Below are 12,833 nucleotides of genomic sequence, written 5' to 3'. Positions count from 1 at the left end.
TGCTCAATGTCACATAACAACAACTTTGAAGAGCAACACTGTCAGTGATAGGAAAATATTTATATGATTAGAGAAGCTGGCTATGGTCTTCCCCGATGGCTCCATCCAAGGAGGGCTTCTGTGACTTCTTGCTGCCTGATCATGGTGGTCCGTGTGTGTGCCCAAGTAATGGCAAGTTTGGGGGGGGGGGGTCGAGTGCTTTTTCGGGCTTGTGTTTGACATGCAGGACTGATCGTCTCCCCACGATTGAGGCCCTCGAGGCTTGGCCTAGGGTTTAAGGCAGGCGGTGGCTTAAAGCCCCAAAGAGGGAGGGGAGAGAAGGCGGCCATGTCCTTCCTGGTTGGCTCCACCCAGGATTTCTGTGACTTCTTGATGCCTGAGTGCCTGCGGACCTCGGGTCTGTGCATTGCTGTACAGAGGTAACTCTTGGTTGTTGTGATGCTGAACACTGTGACACTGATGTGCCAAATGTGATAATGATTACCCATGGTGGACAATGTTTGCTGGAGCTTCCTAATTAAAACAAGCCTGGAAGCAGGAGTGGCATCCAATTCCTAAATGGCTTGCCTCCGGAAACTCTATGAACAGTGCTCAGGCCTTTCGTTCATAGGGTCACTATGAGTTGTCTATGACTCAGTGCCACCTAACAACAGCAACAACAAAGATAAACAGTTACCATGACTATTATTAAAAATTTTCCACCAAGCACTAATGTAAAGATGAAGAAAGTGAAGATATCTACCAGCTTCTATAGTCTGAAATTGATCAAACATGCAATCAGAATACATTGATAATTACAGGTGATTGGAATGCAAGAGTTAGAAAAACTAAAGACTGAGTCCTGAAACAATATAATGCAAATAAATATGTTTTGGAGAGATGAACTCAGAAGGAGCATTTAAGTACAGTAGGAGGAAAATCAAGACAACATGGTGTTCTGGCTAAGTAGATGTATTAAGTACTAAATAACTTAATTATATCAAGTGATAGGTCAGATGACACAAAATCGGAAAATCTTTCAGAGGTTTTGGCAACGTCGTAGACATTGGAAACTTTGAGAAAGTCAATTTTGGTGGCATCAGTTAAAGAGGGAATAGGAGAAAAACTGGAGATGATGTGTATATATAATAATTACCCAAGGAGTTTCATTATTAAAAATTTAGGTCAGTTGTTAAGTTAGGAAAAACATACTCATTATTTTTCAAACTGAAAGAACTGTAGAAAATATTCACCAATCCACTTACAGTACTGAAGACGTTTATGGGCAAAACTTTGAACGATGAAAGAAACATCAAAAAGATATGAAAGAAATACAGAATCACTGTATCAAAAATATTTGGTTAGTGTTCAACCATTTTGAGAGGTAGCATATAGTCCAAGACTTATAGTACTAAAGAAAGAAGTACAATCTTTACTATACACATCTGGGGAAAGCAGGCACCCAGAAATTGAAAGAACACCACTGGAGATGGTTCAACGAACAGATGTGCATATTTATCAATGCTAAGAAATTTGGAAAACAGTTACCTGGCCTGCTGATTAGAAGTAATCCACATTTGTGCCCTTTCCAAAGAAAGATAATTCACTGGTGTGTAGAGATTATATGATATTGTCATTAACATCACATGCAGTAAAATCATTCTGAAGATAATAGAAAATTAAATGCAGCAGTATACTGCCAGAACTGCCAGAAATTCAAACTTGTTTCAGAAGAGGATAAGGAACAAGGGGTATCATTGCTGATGTTATGAATCTTGGCTAAAGGCAGAAATATCAGAAAGGTGTTTACTTGTATTTCACTGACTACGTAAAAGTATTCAACTGTATGTATTTTTCAACACACTGGCAACCAACAACTACAGCAAGGGTATGGATAGTTGTTTATGGTAACTGGAGGAAAGGTAGAGTATGTGAATGCAGAAGGCAAGGGATATGATGGTGAGTACCTGAAAAAGTATTCTTCAGAATGCTTCAATTTTAGCAGAAAGCAAAGTCATTGGCAAGAAGAAATGTTATGAGAGAATGTAATAGAAATCTTAGGAGAGAAAATACATGAAACTGACATTAAAGAAAATGAGAACATAAAGGATTAAGAAGATAGGGAAATTTAATATGGTTGACGAGCAGCATTTAGGGCCTACTTGAGACTTGTGGTCAGCTGAGACTTACGAGTTTGTGCTTTGTTCCAGTTATGCTCAGCTATATGAATGCAGGTGCAGGATAGCAAGAGAGTTGTATTTCACCTAAGTTTTAGTTTATTATTGCTGCCATAACAAAATGATGACTTCAAATAACAAACTTATTTTCTCAGCAGTCTGGAGCTTATAAGTCCCAATTCTAGGCATCATCAAGTCTATGGTCTCTCTTTCTGTCAGTGTAGAAGAACAGGCTTTTGCCATGTCAAAATATGGCTAAGCTCCTGCTTGCTGCCAGTTCCACTTACTAAGTGATGTAAGTTACCTAATACTAAGTTATGCAATATTTGTTATGGTGGCCTTGGACATCTGGGGCCTTGGCAACATGCCATCTTTGTTCACCATAGATATAAAAGCCCCTGCTTCTCTCTGAAGAATGGAGAAACCCAGGTCTTGTTGTGCCACTGCCCAGGGCAGTAACTGCTTATTAAAACTCCAATACTTCCAGACGGCTCTGGTGGCTGAGTTGGAAAGAATTACCCTGCCAATCCAAAGACACAGCTCTAACTCACCAGCTTCTCCATGGAGAAAGATGGGCAATTTCTTACCGTGAGATTAACTGCCTCTGAAAACCTGTTGGCGGGTCAGCCATGGATTGATTCCAACTCCACAGTATATGACAACATTGTCTTCTGGTAGATGCCAGCCTCCTTATTTGATCTGTCAGCACCTGAGCACAAATTTCAAGTTACTGATCTTGGGTTTTGTATCTGAGGCTGTCAGCTTTATGTGAAGATCTTTCCTTGTCTCTTTTAGCTTCTGTTATCCCTGAATGCTTCTTGCCATTCCTTGACTTGTGAATGCTTTCTCCTTGTGTCTCTCTTAATGTCAGTCCACCTTTAAGATGCTACCACTAAGAAGGGATTAAGAAATATAATTCACAGTATTGTGATGTGACTTAATTGATAATCTCTTTAAACTAGAGGCCTTCAGGAATTAGGACTTCAACATATCTTTATGAAGTACAATTTAATGTATAAAAATGTATGTAGTTGACTTGAGAGTTAAAAACTGTTGTTGTATAGGACTATTTAAGATACTCTATATAGATGTATCTTATCTGTAATTACATTATAAAATACCCGTATGTAAATATTTTTAAATGGTATATAAGTTCTATTGCAAAAAAAAAAAAATCCGAAAAACTTATGGAGTCATTTTGTTAAGCACAACAAAACAAGAAAAGGAAAAGGGAGTGTGATTGTAAGCATAAACTGTTAGTAATTATTGACTATGGAACTGAATCTTGATTTGGAGCCCTCGTGGTGTAGTGGATTCCCCCTGAGCTGTAAAATGACAGGTCATCAGTGCAAATCCACCAGTCATTCTGCAAGGCAGAGGATGAAGCTGTTTCCTCCTCTTAAGGCTTACAGCCTTGGAAGCCTACTGCATCTTGTCTTTGGGATCTAAGTGATCACAGCTACATCTAGGTGAGAGGATGAAAGAAAAAAAAAAAAGGAAATAAGAAGTAAGAGAAGGTACAGCACCTATATATGTTTAAAAAGCTTCTCAAGTTTTGCATGGTCCGTTTTTCATTGGCCAGAATTCAGTCACACAGCTGTTTCTACCAACAGAACTCAAAAATTAAATTCACTACTATCAAATTGCTTCTGATCATAGTGACTTTCCATTGATTTTAAAGACTATAAATCATAGGGAAAAGAGATCACTCATTTTTCTGCCACCCTAACAATAAAATTGGGCCTCCTTAGGTAGGCCTTTGTGATTAACAAGCAGTTAGTGGCTGGTGGCCTTTTAGTTAAAGCAATCAGGATCTGGAAAGGAGATCCTTTTTATTTGATTAACAATGACAGACACAATGGACTCTAGTGTATCAGGAAGTGTGAGGATGTCACAGTATAAGACAGGTTCAGGTTTGTTGTTCATAGGGTTGCTACAGTTGTATTCGACTCGATGGCACCCAACAACAACAACTAACAGTCAATAGAAAGGGATCCCTGGAAGCCTAGTGGTAAGAAACTGCACTGCAATACTAAAGGCTTGCTGTTAGAATGTACCAGCTTTTCTGTGGGAAAAGGGTAATCTCCTCCCATGTGATTTACTGCCTCTGAAGTCCGCTGAAGGGTCAGCTATTGTTCAGTTCTGACTTGACAGCACGCACAACATAAACAGTCAATAGAAAAGGAGAAAAAGTAAGCCTTTATTCTAGTGGCCTGCTAAAATAATGAGTTCTTTCACTAAGGATACAGGAGGGAGTATATTGAGTTAAGCAACTGCTATATTTCTTTGCATCTAAAATGTATATTTCCCACATTCTACCTTTCCAAAGTCAGGATATATCATTGGTAGCGTGTCATGTTTTAAGTGCTACACTCTTCTTCTTTAGTAATACAGAAAAATAATGAAGTGTTTTCTAATTGGTAACATCTTATATTGGAAGAAATATGGTTTTATTCTGCCAAGACAAAGAATAATACTAGAGAAGAGAAGCAAGTTTGCTTGGAGTAAAGAAAAGGGAAGGAAAAGAATTAGTTTGGGTTTTTATATAATAAGTTTGAGCATATCTTATAAACAGTAAAAAAAATTTAGGACTGGAACTCAAGAAAGTACTACAACAACCAATAATATTTATGTGGAAAAGTCTTGATTCTTAAGAATAGTGGTAGTTTCTACCCTTCATTTTCCAGAAATAATTTAAAGTGTAAGTCTATATATATGTAGAAATTATATCACTTGTTACAAAAATCTCAGCAACTCTATCAGTTTTCATAATAATTGAACAAAATTATAAAGTCTAGATTCAGGTGTTTCAATTGGATTAACAGTATAAAAATTAGATGTGATTTTAAAAACTAGTTTGTAGGCAGTAAGTGATGGTGGAATTTTTAGTAATTGCATGTGAAAGTTCTGATAGAAATGTCTGGTTCTACTTTATTTCCTTTTGGATGCTTTATTGAAGATCCATGTGCAAGGGGAGAAAAATAAAACCAGACAAATTCAGATCCACTGTAAATTTCACATGCCATCAGAAAGATTAAGCCGAATGTTTCTTTTGGCCATCATGCACGAACTAGAATAAAAAAGTAAATTTATGTATTTGATACTCTTATTTTAAATAATAAAATGGTATTTGAGCTTAGATAGTCTATTAAGATTAAGGGTAGAGTCTATAGTATAGATGAAATTATAAAAAAAAATGCACCCAGCAAGATTTTCTCTTCTTCATTCTGAGGCATATATCCTACATTTGAAATTGGAGAAATAAGGAAATGAAAGAGATTATAATTTTTTTTAAGAAAATGTACTCTGGTAAAAGGTAGATTTATGATTTCAGGTCTCTTGCCAGCAACATTGGACTCTTTCCTCCAACAGACCACCAAGGTCTTCAGGAAATGCCACCAGATCCTAGATGGATCTGTAGATGTGAGAGAATAAGCACAAGCTATTTTTTTAATTTAAATTTTATTTATTGTAAAAAACACATATGGGGATTCAAGGAGGTGAGGACTGGGAGCAGAAGGGTGAGGATGGGCAGGGATGAAATTGCAGGGCTGCACAATTTTGTGGGCAGGAGTGTAGGTGAAGGAAATGAGAAAGATCCAGTGGGGACAAGAAAAGACAGGCCAGTGGTAAGCATAGTCCAATGGTGATTATTTTTTTTTAACAAAGAAATTGTGTTATTCACTTGCAAGTTTCTCATTTAAGAATGGGGTGCAGACTCTGGCTTCTTCATGCTGAACAGGGGGCATTGATGTGAAGGGAGAAGGGGGAAAGAGGAGGCCACTTTAACACCTTTCTGGTGGGCCCGAGTTGAAGCTATATGCCTTCTTGTTTTGTTAGAAGATACTTTTCTGATGTTTACTGCTCTCTGGACTGCAAAGTGTTTGCCAAGGTGGGTCTAGTGGGGATGACTGGCTGAAGCCTGAGGCTCCATCTTCCTTCGCTTCCTTAGCTGGAAGTTATATTTCCCTTTTGTCTTTGGAACTGGGTTCAGGGTTCAGGTCTGGAGTAAAACTCAGCAAATTCTCTGTATACCCCAGCAACCTGAAGGGCTCTTCCCAGGGGTAGGATGGCACCCCCCTCCCCGGGGGCCCAACAGCTGTCCCAAGGGCCACTGAATGGCTCACCCTGAGGGCTGAATGGCTCAACCCAAGGGCCAAAGGGCTCATTCCATGGACTGAACAGCTCACCCCGAGGGTCAAATGGCTCACCCCGAGGGCCAAACTGCTCACCCCGAGGGCCAATCAGTTCATCCTGAGGATCTAACAGCTCTCCCCCCGGGCCAATTGGTTCACCCATGGACTGATCAGCTCATCCAGAAGGCTGAACAGCTAATCCCAGGGACTGAATGGCTCACCCCAGGGACAACTGGCTCACCCCAAGGGCCAAACAGTTCACCCCGGGGATCAAACAGATCAACACAAGGGCCCAACAGTTCTCCCCAGGGGCTGGATGGCACACAGTACAAACTATTTCTAAACAAAAATAACAAAATAAGAAGGCAACTTCCCTTATTCTATTTGTTTTTTTAAATGTTTCAATTACATTAATAAGTTTGCTTGACACATTCTTTTGGATCTGCTAAGTGAGCAAAAGGATAAAGAGTTGTACTACCAGTCCAATGGCAGACTGCTTGAATTCATTAGTTCTTCTAAGAAAGAAAGATGGGCAGTTTCCTCCCATGCCCCTAAAAATCCACTGAAGCATTACCTATGAGTTTCTGCTGGACAACAATGAGTGTTTAAAATGTGGCATTAAGGTACTGGTAATTCAATGGTAGACTTCTATTCTTTTTTTTTTTTTACATCCCAGGTTTGATTACTGGTCAATACACCTCATGTTCCTCCACCACTTCTCTGTTGGTGGATGTTTGTGTGTTGTAAAAATGCAGGACAAGTTTCAGTGGCACTGTAAACTAAGATGGATTCAGAGGCATAATGATAGTAACAAGCTCCCAGGGTAATCTCTAAGTTGTGGGGTGTTCCCCTATACAATGGGAAAGAAGGAAAGGCATGAGGAAGTAAGGAGTGATTAGTTAGCTAGCCTCATCCTCTTGGATATACTGTTATGACATAGGTCATAGTGAGTTGTGATGCAAATCCAAAGGCAATGCAACCCACCAGTGACTCTGGGGAAAGAAGACAAGCAATCTCTTCCTATGTGATTTACAGTCTCAGAAACTCTCAAGAGGGTCCACTAATTCTTCTGACTCAATTGTAATGAGTGAACACCATCCACACTACAGATCTGAATGGACTAGACAGAAATACCTAGTAATCTGCTTTGAGAATCAGCTGGTAAAACATTAATACCATAGGCCTTAAGGCAAGTTTAAATGAATGGCTTTTATGCTTACTTTTAATAAGATAAGTATATACAGCTGGACAGCAGCAAATTGAGTAAGTTCCTCGCATGGTCCCACCCAGAAACTAGCCTCACTGTGTGCAAGCTGGACATCTGCAACCTGAGTGAGGTTCCCGTGCATCTCTACCCAGGCAGGTAGCCCCACCAGGCATGAGCGGGACAGTTGCAAACTGAGAGAGGTCTTCACATATGTCCATCAGGAAGCTATCCCTGCTGGACACCAGCAGGACATCTGCAACCTGAGTGAGGTCCCTGAGCATCCACACCTAGGCAGGTACCTTCTCCCCACACCAGGCATGAGTGGGACAGCTGCAAACTGAATGAGGTCTTCGCACAAGCCCAACTGAACATCTAGCCCCACCAGACACAAGCCGTACAGCCTGAGTGAGATCCCTGTGTGTGGCATCTGAACACATGCCCACCCAGCATATTCCTGTGCTTGTACCTACCCTGACTGATCTCCCCTCCCCTTGAGCCTCACATCTCCTCACGTCCAATCAACTAACTGCCTTTAATCCAGAGCACCTTGGTCTGACTTAGCCATAACAATTATTCAACAGAAGAGGCCACTTTCACAGGCTGTGAACATAAACTTCCCTTGGTTAAAAAGTTCAAAGAGGAACACAGGCACATAACTGCTAAATTCTCTTCTGTAGCAGTAACTTCAGATCAAGAACCTATCATCGCCTCAGTCATGAAAAACTCTACCACAGGATCATCACGAAAGAAACAGGCCACCTCACAAGTTACACAAGCGCAAAGCAAGTTTTCATTCCCCCAAAAGTGACCCAGTACCAATAGATTTCCTGATACCAGAAAGTCTGATGGAACTTTATGACATATAATTTAAAAGAACAATGACTAAATACTTTTAATGGGTGAAAGACCAAGCAAAAAAACAGGAGGAGCTTAAAAAAAAAATCTAAAACAATATAGATAAAACAAATGAGGTACTAGAGGCTCTGGAAAAACAAGAAACTGTGATCCAAAATATGAGGTCCAATGTTTCAGATGTTGTCAATATGATGGAGGGACACATGAACAGAGTTGGAGAGATGGAACACAGAATCAATGAAATAGAAGACAGAATTGTCACCACTGATCTGCTGAAGAATTATACCACACAATAAACTTACGCAACAGTCTCATAGATATTTATAGGCTAATGCTGTTGAGTTGCATGTGACTAACAACACCCTATGTAAAACAGCTCTGAAGTCTGCCCTATCATAAGCCAGTCTCACTGACTACCCTTAATGACACACCTACCCTTATCTTATTGCCCCATTTACTCTCTCTCTCTCTCTCTCTCTATCTATCTATCTTATCTGGGGTCTTCTTCTCCTGTACTGTCCTTCCACTCTTCCAAGCATGATGTCCTTTCCCAGGGACTGGTTTCTCCTGACCACATACCCAGAATATGTGACACAGAGCTTCAAAATCCTAGTCTCAAAGGAGAAACTTGATTTCCCCTTCTTCAAGATGTATCTATTTATTTTCTTGTTCGAGATTCTTCTCTAGCACCACAACTCAAAGGCATCAATTCTTCTTATGTCATCCTCACTCATGTCCAGCTGGCTGATGCATAGCAAGTAATTACAAAGACTATGGCCTGAACTGCCACCCACGCAGATATATGCACACCCATGTTTATTGCGGCTTTGTTCACAATAGCAAAAAGTTGGAAACAATCTAAGTGCCCATCAACAAACGAATGGATAGAGAAGCTCTGGTATATTCACACAGTGGAATACTATGCTGCATTGAAAAACAAGGAACTCATGAAATATTATACAAAATGGATGACCCTGGAGGACATTATGCTGAGTGAAATATCTCAGTCAAAAAGGACAAATACTATATAGTGTCACTGTTGTAGAACAGGGCTGATATCAGGGTTGGGGTGAGACTGAGAAAAACTGGATAAATTATGTATACTGCATTGAAACAGATGAGGGAGAGAACAGTTTAAAAATGATATATGATTGGGTATTATAGTTTTAACAAGAGTACAGAATGAAAGTTGCATAGTGGCGTGTACTTGGCCAGTGGGGCGTGAGGGGAGATAATATACCAATGAAGGAATTTTTCTTTTACTTTTCAAAGAAGAACAAACTGGGGTGGGGGAGGTGTGGGCAGGGAGAAAAATGCAACAATGAATGAATGGAAATCAAAAATTTCTGTAAATGTTCATTAAAATTAATAAAATAAAATAAAAATGACTATGGCCTGGATGAGATGTACATAATTCCTAGACTGACATCATTGCTTCTCATTACTCTGGAGAGGTCAATGACAGCAGATTTTCCCAGTGCAATTAAATTCTGATTTCTCAGCAAAAACCATGTGAAAAAGAAGACATTTGGATGGCATATACAGAAAGTTGGAAGAAAACAATTGCCATCCAGGATGCTGTATTCATCAAAGGTGTCCATTAAATATAAAGGAAAGAAGGCATTTAAGGAATTTGTGCAAATAGGACCAAAACTACTAGAAAAGGAATTTGGATAGGACATAGCAACCAGAAAGAACAGAAGAAGAAACACATCAAAAAGGTGATGACAAAACCTAGACTGTAAATAATCACATTTACTGTGAATGGATTATTGTTGTTAGGTACCATTGAGTCAGAGCTGACCCATCGCTGACCCTCTGGTGGGTTTTCAGAGACAGTTAATCACACAGGAAGAGATTGTCCATCCTTCTGCTGTGGAGCAGCTGGTGGCCTCGAACCAGATGCTTTGGAATGGCAGTGCAGCTTCTTCTTGCCACTAGGCCACCAGGGGCCATAATCACACTTAATGTAAAAGGACAATATGAGCCACTTAAGAGAAGAATAGCAGAATGGATTTAAAAACAAAAACAAAAATAAACCCAAAGCCAATCAAGGATATGTTGTCTACCGGACACATATAAGATGAGAACAGGGAGATAGACACAAAATCAAAGGCTGGAAAAAATATACCAAGCGAAAAAAAAAAAAAGGCAAGGATGTGGCAATACTAATCTCTGATAAATAGACTTCATGGTGAAAAATCACCATAAAATATAAGGAAGGAAACTATTTATTAAAGACACAGTATCAAGAAAACATAACCTTGGTCAACATTTATGCAACAAATGACAGATCAGCAAAGTACATAAAAGAACTTTTAAAGAATTAAAGAAAGAAATAAACAGCACCACAATAGTGGTGGTGGTGGTTGTTACGTGCCGTTGAGTCACTTGTGACTCAGATTAACCCTATGTTCAAGAGCCTTAAACCCTGCTCTATCCTGTGCCAACATCATTGTCTCTGACAAACCTACTTCTACTACCCCAATCTCTGAATCGATCCATCTCATCAAGAGTCTTCTGCTCCTGCGCTGTCACTCCACTCTCCCAAACATGATGTCTCTCTCTCCAAGAACTGATCCCTCCTTGCAACATGCCCAAAGTATGTCAGACGAAGTTTCAGAATCCTTGACTTAAAGGAACATCCTGGCTTCACCCTCTCTGGGAAAAACCTGTTTGTTCTCCTGGAAGTCCATGGTATATTCAATACTCTTCTCCAGCACCACAGCTCAAAGGCATCAATTCTCTTTCTATAATCCCTAGTTACTGTCCAGCTCTCTAATGCATCACATGCAATTGATAAGACCAGATCAAGCGCACCTTAGTCTCCAGCCTTACATAGTTGCTCTTTAGTACTCTGGGTAGGTCCTTAACAGCTGACTTTCCCAATGCAATTAATCTCTTGATTTCTTGGCTGCTGGTACCAAGAGTGTTGACTATGGAGCCAAGCAAACGAAAACTGTTAACTGTCTCAATCTCTTCACCATCCATACTGATGCCAATTGGCCCGGTGGTAAGAATCTTTGTTTTCTTAATGTTGAGCTTCAGTCTATATTGAAGGCTGCAGTCCTTGACCTTCTGCAGGAAGCACTTCAAGTCCTCCTCAGTTTCAGCAAGCAGGGTTGTGTCATCTGCATAACACGTGTTGTTGATGAATCTTCCACCAATCCTGATGCCACATAACTCCTCGTACAGCCCACCTTAATACAGCACTGATACCAAAGGATAAGTCTGGTCAAAAGAAACTTAACAAAGACAGAGAAGACCTAAACTATCCAATCAGTCAATTTGACCTTGTGTATTCAGGGTAGGCACCCAAACAGAACTCAACTTTTCAATTCAAGTGCACATGGTAAATTCTCCAGAATTGATCATTTATTAGGACACAAACCAAGCCACAACAAGTTTAAAAGTATTGAAATAATACAAAGTATCTTCTCAGACCACAATGCCATAAAATGAGAAATTAACCATAAGAGAGTAAAGCTTACAAAACAATCTAGCTTGGTAAACTTAGCGGAAGCTAAATAACACCCTACTAGAACACGATTGTGTTATAGAAGAATAAGATGAAGATAAGAATAAGATAAGATGAAAAGTTCCTTGAAACAAATGAAAATTAAAATAGAACATACCAAAATCTCTGGGATGCAGCTAAGGCAGTTTATAACAATAGGCACATACATAAAAAAAGGAAAAGAGAAGCAAAATGAATGGTCTAACCCAGTACTTCCATTAAATAGAAAAAGAGCAACAACCTAATAGCACATCTTCTAGAAGAAAATTATATGGACAAGATCTGAAATCAATGAGATAGAAAAGAGGAAAACAATTGAAACTATCAACAAGACCAGGAGCTGGATTTTTGAAAGGGTCAATAAAATCGACATACCATTGGCAAACTTAACAAAAGGGGGGGGGGAAGGAAAAGACAGAAATGATAGAGGTGACATCACAACAGAATGAGAAAAAAATTAAATTGATAACATCAGAATATTATGAAAAGCTATAGAAGATTTCAAAGGGCAGCACGAGAAGACAAGCAAAGTATTATAATGAAATGTGCAAAGAATTTGAGCCAGAAAATCAAAAGGGCAAACTCACTCTACATTTCTTAAGCCGAAGGAACTAAAGAACAAATTAAAACCTCGAGTTGCAATACTTAAGTATGCTGTGGAAAGAATATTGAAGGATCCATGAAGCATTAAAAGAAGTTGAAAGGAATATCCAGAGTCACTTTACCAAAAAGAATTTACTGACACAGAAGAATTTAGAGAAGCAACATATGATTAAGTTGTTGTTGTTATGTGCCATCGAGTCGTTTGCAACTCATAGTGACCCTATATACAACAGACCTAAATCCTGCTCTATCCTGTGCCAATCGCACTGCTTCTGACACACCCATCCCGATTACCCCAGTCGCTGAATCAATGCACCTCATAGAGGGCCTTCCCCTCCTGTGCTGTCCCTCCACCCTCC

The 12,833-nt window shown here is 39.6% G+C and overlaps 1 pseudogene; it reads left to right on the top strand.

Annotated features, from left to right (window-relative positions):
- The first annotated feature begins 327 nt into the window (after nt 1-327).
- Nucleotides 328-12,833, top strand: part of LOC102860930 — a 34,598-nt pseudogene continuing 22,092 nt past the window's right edge.

The sequence above is a fragment of the Elephantulus edwardii genome, unplaced genomic scaffold (genome assembly GCF_000299155.1).
Source record: "Elephantulus edwardii isolate Elephantulus edwardi_28Jun2011 unplaced genomic scaffold, EleEdw1.0 scaffold00079, whole genome shotgun sequence".
NCBI lineage: Eukaryota > Metazoa > Chordata > Mammalia > Macroscelidea > Macroscelididae > Elephantulus > Elephantulus edwardii.
This window is presented reverse-complemented; position numbering and strand designations above follow the sequence as displayed.